Genomic DNA, 7,500 nt, shown 5'->3' on the forward strand with positions numbered 1-7,500 from the left:
GCTGTCCCAGACCCTTGTGTTCCTTAGACCCCATTAGAGCGAAGGAATGTTGGCCACGGTGTTTAGACGAAGGCAGATAACTGGGACTGATTTAGCATCCATTTACTCACACCGAATGACGCACTGTTTCTATCTGTTTATCTGTCCGTCTGGTGATCTGTATGGCTGGTCTTTGGTCTTTCTGTGGACCAAACTATGTGTCAACATGTTACAACAATAATTCATGTATATGTTTAACTATATTTCGAATATTAAAAAAAATAGATACATTTAAAGTTTTAGAATATGTGATGTGTGACGCTGTTGTCTGTGTTTTGCAGGGTTCTCATTGGATCACCACATGCTGGCCAACCATCGAAGAGGACAGGAGACGTCTACAAGTGCCCTGTGGGAAGAGGAGACAACACCTGTATCAAGCTGGAGTTGCCCCGTAAGGAGTGTGTGTGTGTGTGTGTGTCTCTGTGTGCGTGTGTGTGTGTGTGTGTGCGTGCGTTCTTGCGTGTGTATGTGTGTGTGTGTGTGTGTGTGTGTGTGTGTGTGTGTGTGTGTGTGTGCGTTCTTGTGTGCGTATCTGTGTGCGTGTGTGTGAGGGTGAGTGTGTGTGTGTGCGTGCGTGCGTGTGTGTGTGTGAGATAACAAAGAATGAATATTATTGTTTATAGACGTTGGAAGTATTCAAGTCAAGTCAGATCTGGTTCTAATTGGAAGGAACAGACACTCATTAGAGGGGAAGACGACAAATAAACATGGGTTTGACTTTTAATCCTTCCATCAACAAAAGCTAATATCCTAGACCATGGGGCCCCCTCCACTTGGGTAACAGTGAAACCTAGCCTTGTGTCATTCAGATGAACATGTGTTGCTGTTTTTGAGCTGTGAGTCCATGCTCCTTACACCGACAATGAGTGCAGGCCATTACAGTCATTGCTCAAAAGAGCATGAACTGAGGTTATATGCAATATGAGTTGAAGTGTGAAATCAATGCAAAAATATACGCAATAATTTCCTTCAAATCATCGCCTACTGAGCAAACGCCCCTCGTTATGAGTGAGACCTTGTATGAGATTTCATAATAGTGGGCTCTTATGAAATGGAGCTTGACAAGAGCAGATTTCTCCATACTTACCCACTTAACCACTTATCACCATGATAAACTGTTGACACTTAATTACTCTGGAGAATAAAATGCCATCCAATTAACTTAAATGAAAAATAGAAGGTGATTGGCTGATTCCAGTAATTGGTGAACATCTGCTACAGAAAGGCAGAGAAGATCCACATGCTCCCAGTATCTGAGGTCAAGAACAGTTCACCACTATATATGAAATACAATAATTTGTCTTGTCTTGTCCTAATATTTGATATTAACACAAGTGGTTGTCTCTTCTCTTCACTCTACGTGTCTTATATGCTTGTGTCTGAGCAGTCATAGAAAGTATGGTAAAGTAATTTAAAGTTCTATAAATAGCTACATGTCAGTAGTCATGAAAGAGGGACGTGGAGAGAGAGAAGAGAAGCACCAGCCGTTTGAAAAGTTCACATAGGAAGAAATGGCCTCCCTCTCTCTCTCTCTCTCTCTCTCTCTCTCTCTCTCTCTCTCTCTCTCTCTCTCTCTTTTCCCTCTCGCTCTCTGTCTTTCTTTCTCTCTCTCTCTCTCTCTCTCTCTCTCTCTCTCTCTCTCTCTCTCTCTCTCTCTTTTTTGTCTTTCTTTCTCTCTCTCTCTCTCTCTCTCTCTTCTCTCTCTCTCTCTCTCTCTCTCTCTCTCTCATCCTCACTCTATCTCTCTCACACACACATTGTTTGTTCATCCATATTTTCCTCAGAAAACACAACGGTTCCCAACTTGCGTGAAGTCAAGGAGAACATGACCATGGGAACCACGCTGGTGACCAATCCCAGCGGAGGGTTTCTGGTAAGGAAACAATAAATACTGCAACACTGTTGTGTACGTTGTTCCTTCAGAGGAGCTCCCTGCAGAAGCACAAGAGGCCTCCAACCAGTCCTCTTTAATAAATATGCTTTCATTCTGCCTTTTATTGGCTGTTAATATGCTGTTGCCATGCTGTTAACGAGATATTGCTATGTCACTATGTTAACTGGCTGACAATATGTTAGAGGTGTTAATAATGTCGATAACTGTTATTACACTGTTAACATACTATTCAACTAATGCTAATATGTTCTTAGTTTGCTGTTTGTGTGCTATGTTATTATGTAGGCAATGAACAGGCAGTGAACAGGCAATAACCTGTTCACTGCTGTTTGTATGCCGTTAATGTGTGTTGGATAATATGATCTTAGCATACATAACACATTACATGTAATGTAATATGTCATATAAGATGTTCTCTGTTGATGGATGAAAATGGCAGCCATGTATTCCAGGCATGAAACACAATTTGTCGCGGTGGATTATGAGGTTACACATGGGTGCGTTGCGTTCAGCACCGGGCCACTAGAGTATTCCAATGTGTTCTGTGGCACGAAGAGATGCCTTCTGAATGAGGAAGTGTCCTAGATGCTGTCATAGTAAGAATGTACATACATACATGGTCGATAAATCCACGCATTAACATATGACTTGATAAACTATGCGCACAATGCACTCAATGCACTTAAAAGTGAATTGATTAGGATCGCCGCATCTTGCATCTGAATCAGGATATCCTGTGCTTGTATCCGTGCGTGTGTATGCATGCATGTTCGTGTGTGTCAATACAGGCCTGTGGTCATCATTATGGTTACGTGTGTGTGTGTGTGTGTGTGTGTGTGTGTGTGTGTGTGGGGGGGGGTGTCCATAGAGGACTGTTGTCATCAGCATTGTTGGGCGGCAGTAGCTCAGGAGGTAGAGCGGGTCGGCTGGTAACTGCAAGGTTGATTGACTCCCGGCTCCTCCTAGCTGAGTGTCGAGGTGTCCCTGAGCAAGGCACCTCACCCTCACTGCTCCCGACGAGCTGGCTGTCGCCTTGCATGGCTGACGCCGCCGTCGGTGTGTGAATGTGTGCATGAATGGGTGATTGTCAGGCAATATTGTAAAGCGCTCTGGGTGGTCACTGGTTACAAAAAAGCGCTATATAAATGCAGTCCATTTACCATTCCATTTACCATTGTTACGTGTGTGTGTGTGTGTGTGTGTGTCCGTCCATACAGGCCTGTGGTCCTCAGTATGGGTATATGTGTGGTCAGCAGCAGTTCATCTCCGGTGTCTGTGCCAACGTCAGCTCCTCCTTTGAGGTCCTGAACTCCATAGCACCGGCAGTACAAGGTATAGTATAGTACAGTATATGTATATCACTCTCTTCTTGAACACCCTTCCACTGAGACAATCCACCAGCTCATTGGAGCTACAATAGAGTACAATGATATCAATGGCTTTGAAGAAGAGGACACAATTGAAGCCTCACTTTGGCTCTCTTTTCACAACATCCTTCTTTCTCTTCTTTAAATCATCACACACTGAAATAAAAAATCGATAAAAAATAATGGAAGCTTGTTTGCGTGGTGTTGTTTTCTTTTCTTTGACCCATTTTCATTTGTTTGTCCGCTCTCCAGATTGTGCCAAGGAGTTGGACATTGTGATCGTCCTGGACGGCTCCAACAGTATCTACCCCTGGTCTAGCATCCTGGACTTCCTGCTTAAGTTCCTCGCCGACATTGAGATAGGACCTCAGCTCTCACAGGTTAGGAGAAGCACCGGATGAGTGTATTTATTATATATATGGTCAGAACGTGTTTCTTATCATTTATCGTTTCTTTATGTGTTTTACACCATTAAAAGGCACACTGCCCCAACAAACACCCCCACCCAAGCTCTGTTGCTATTGTGTCTGAATGTTTATTCTCCACAAAACAATCTGGAATGAACAATTATTACCATTTTAACCTGGGTGGCCCCTAGTTATTTTTATTCATAGTTTTTTGGTTCTAAATGTGACTCTAGTTGGTGAGCTAGTGCAGTTTTCCAGAGAGACACACTGGAAAGAGACTTTTATTCTTGTACCCGCTGGAGCCCGATGGCTTGTAAGTCACATCTTCCATGGCTGCTAAAGTCTTTGGTTTGCGCTGAATTCTGAGCGTTGAGTCATAGGAGCAGCACCACCAGAACCAAACCACATCCTCACCAGACTCCCGTCTCTAGCAGCAGACCAATTCTATCACAGAGACAGGAAGAAGATGGAAATATTAAGGCTCATGATTTAATATGGAGTCAATTCGTTGCAGGCCCTTTCATAAATGACTTGTTATTAGTGGGACCAAGGACAATCAAACACAATACGGTCAATATTGGAGCCTCTCCAGCAGTTCATTGGCCGACCAACAGATGGGTGTAGGATATAGCTGTAGGGATCATAAATCAGTTATATGTGATAATATTCTAATACGTACAAAGAATGATTTCATTATGGAAATATAGGAATTCTACATGTTTGCCAAGAGGATTCCACGAGAGCATTTTTGGAACAACGAACAACACAAACGCTGTTTGCGTATGTGTGTATTTGCAAGTGTGCGTAAATATGCGTGTTTGTCTGTGTGCGTGCGTGTGTGTGTGTGTATGTCGATTCAAATCCCAGGTGGGCATCGTATCGTACGGAGAGAATGTGACTCATCGCGTCAACCTGAGTCAGTTTGACAACAGGGAGTCGCTGCTCAGGAAAGTCCGGGACTTACCCCAGGACACGGGCATCAAGACCATGACCGCCTCGGGCATCGAGACCGCCAGGTACTGGACCAGAACCCGTCGCTTCTGATTGGACTCTGTCACACCAGGGCGGGGTTAGACCCCAAGCATTACTACTGAGAGCATCAGATGTGGGCAGTGTGTGTAAGTAGATGGAGGATTTATGCTGCATGTCTAGACAAGCAAGGCTGAATTGATCACAGGTCTGGAGGTTGGAGTCTATTGAAATCCTCCGTTAAATAGATTTAAAATCAACTAACGTCAATCCCATTCAAAAGCGAAGTGAGGAAGATAAATTCTGAAATTTCCTGCGTGTTTGACCTAAGTGAGTAATGTCTTGTGTTTGCTTGGTGAAGATGGAGTGTAATTCGCAAGCACAACAACGCCCATTGTTGAGGGGCTGGTAGGCCTACGGGTTCCATGTCTGTGAGCGGGCTAGGGTTAGGCCGTGCTACATTAACCTCAAGGAAGATGAACTCACACTTGACCCCGTGCCTTAAGGAGGTGAAGTAGTCACAAGATCCCAGGTTGACAGTTATTGGAGAGTTGTTTTCCTCATGTCGGCTGCACTTAGTTGGTTCAAACCTGCACTATGTAACGTTCAACTTTTAACTGCAGCTATGTACTCCATTGAAAAAAATCGGCGCTAGAAAGTTTCTCAAGAATAAACCAAGCAATAAACCGCTCCTCCAGGGAATGCTTCGCTATAAACCCCCTCTAGGTTTGTGTTGTGTTTGTTTATTATTGTGCTCTTTATTCTCCATCTGTGTTAGGTTGATCTTTTTTTTTGTAATGCTATGTAGTGTTTTTTTCCGTGTTCTAGTAGGCCTCTTCACTGCCTTTGCACACTGCCCCAACAAACACCCTTGAACCCCGACACACATTTTGCCATGTATGTTTATGGTTGTTGGCTGCTAAGTCAGATTAAGTGTTGTTGTTGTCCAATCACTTCAGCCAACTTTCCCGGAGTTGGGTGTTGGTGTTTGTTGGGGCAGTGTGAACTTAAAGGGGTAAAATGCATGAAGAAATGATAAACGATAATAAACACATTCTGACCAATCAGGAAAGAGGCCTTCATGGAGGAGCGAGGGGCGCGGCCGGGGGTGAAGAAGGTGATGGTGATCGTGACGGACGGAGAGTCACATGACTCCCATGAGCTGGACAGAGTCATCAAGGAGTGTCAAGACGACGGCATTGAGCGCTTCGGAATCGCCGTGAGTACACGCTGGTTACCGTACACACTGGTTGCTGTACTGGTTTCTGTACACACTGGTTTATGTGCTGGTTTCTGTACACACTGGTTGCTGTACACCATGGTTGCTGTACTGGTTTTTGTACCCACTGGTTGCTGTACTGGTTGCAGTACACCCTGGTTTCTGTACACACTGGTTGCTATACTGGTTTTTGTACACCCTGGTTGCTGTACTGGTTTCTGTACGCACTGGTTGCTGTACTGTTTGCTGTACACACTGGTTGCTGTACTGGTTTCTGTAAACACTGGTTTCTGTACACCCTGTTTGCTATACTGGTTTCTGTGCACACTGGTTGCTGTACACCCTGATTGCTGTAATGGTTTCTGTACACACTGGTTTCTGTATGCACTGGTTCCCCTACACCGGCCTCTGTACTTAATCTTTGTATTTGTGTGTTTCCAGGTTTTGGGAGACTACAACCGTCAGAACAAAAGTGCTGCCGAAGTCCATAAGTTTATCAACGAGATTAAATCCATTTCCAGCGAACCACTGGGAGATCACTTCTTCAACGTGTCCGACGAGGTGGCCCTGCTCACCATCGTAGATGCTCTGGGGAGCCGCATCTTCGCCTTGGAGGGTACATTTGGTTTAACACTACACTCACATGGAAACTCATTGCCTAGAACAGTGGCCTACCTATACTTTAACACTACACTCACATGGAAACTCATTGCCTTGGACAGGAGCCTACCTATACTTTAACACTACATGGAAACTCATTGCCTTGGACAGTGGCCTACCTAAACTTTAACACTTCTACCACTCATATAACCGGATTTTATAGGATATTATACTTAATTAATGAAACGTATTTATACATCTATAATAATATTCATCATAACCATCTTCATCATCATCATCTTTATTTATATAGCACATTTTAATAGCAAGTGAGTGCTAGTTGAGTGTTGGGTGAGTGCAATTTTGTATTAAACATATTTACTGATCAACTTCTCAATCCCCAGCAACATCTGGCAACCACACCTCGTCGTTTGCCAGGGAGATGTCCCAGGCAGGCTTCAGCGCACACACATATAAAGTGAGTAACCCCGCGTGTTTACAGCGTTATCCCAGTTACGGTCTGTAGGGGCCTCATCCGGCCCACGCTCAGATGGAGAGTGACAGCAGCCCGTAACCTAACCCACGTAACAGCCCGAGGATACTCTACCCAGAACCCCTCGGGGGATACAAACCCCCCGAAAGCCTTCAAGGAGGGAAGCATGCGAGGACTGACATCTAGGTGGGGTTGGAGTACAATAGGTGTCCTCCTAGCTTGCTATGCTGCGTGTGATTGGGCAAATGTTCGGGTAATATGACGCCCCCTATTTTGTGGAGGACTAATTCAACAGTTGGCCAAATATAACACGTGGCACCTTTATTATCGCAATGAAATATGCAAATGTGATATTTGTGATCTATAAATATAATATATTTTGTAATGTTTCTCATGCGTTGTACAAATAATTGTCCTAAAGAACAACCCATGAGTAGATCAACTGCCGAATATTAGCTAATAAATGTATCTGCAGGCGGTCAACTTTATGTGTTGTTCCCCATGCGTGTGTG

The 7,500-nt window shown here is 44.2% G+C and overlaps 1 pseudogene across 1 annotated transcript in view; it reads left to right on the top strand.

The window, feature by feature from the left end:
• The first annotated feature begins 320 nt into the window (after positions 1–320).
• The window catches only part of LOC311372667 (integrin alpha-1-like), a 15,411-nt pseudogene continuing 8,231 nt past the window's right edge, over positions 321–7,500 (top strand). The window contains exons 1-8 of the transcript in view: positions 321–430; positions 1,824–1,912; positions 3,151–3,265; positions 3,553–3,680; positions 4,575–4,723; positions 5,745–5,895; positions 6,337–6,511; positions 6,900–6,973. The product of the transcript in view is annotated as an integrin alpha-1-like (transcript). The remainder of the gene's footprint in view (positions 431–1,823; positions 1,913–3,150; positions 3,266–3,552; positions 3,681–4,574; positions 4,724–5,744; positions 5,896–6,336; positions 6,512–6,899; positions 6,974–7,500) is intronic.

Source organism: Micromesistius poutassou (genome assembly GCF_964030765.1).
Source record: "Micromesistius poutassou genome assembly, contig: SCAFFOLD_5501, whole genome shotgun sequence".
Taxonomy (NCBI): domain Eukaryota; kingdom Metazoa; phylum Chordata; class Actinopteri; order Gadiformes; family Gadidae; genus Micromesistius; species Micromesistius poutassou.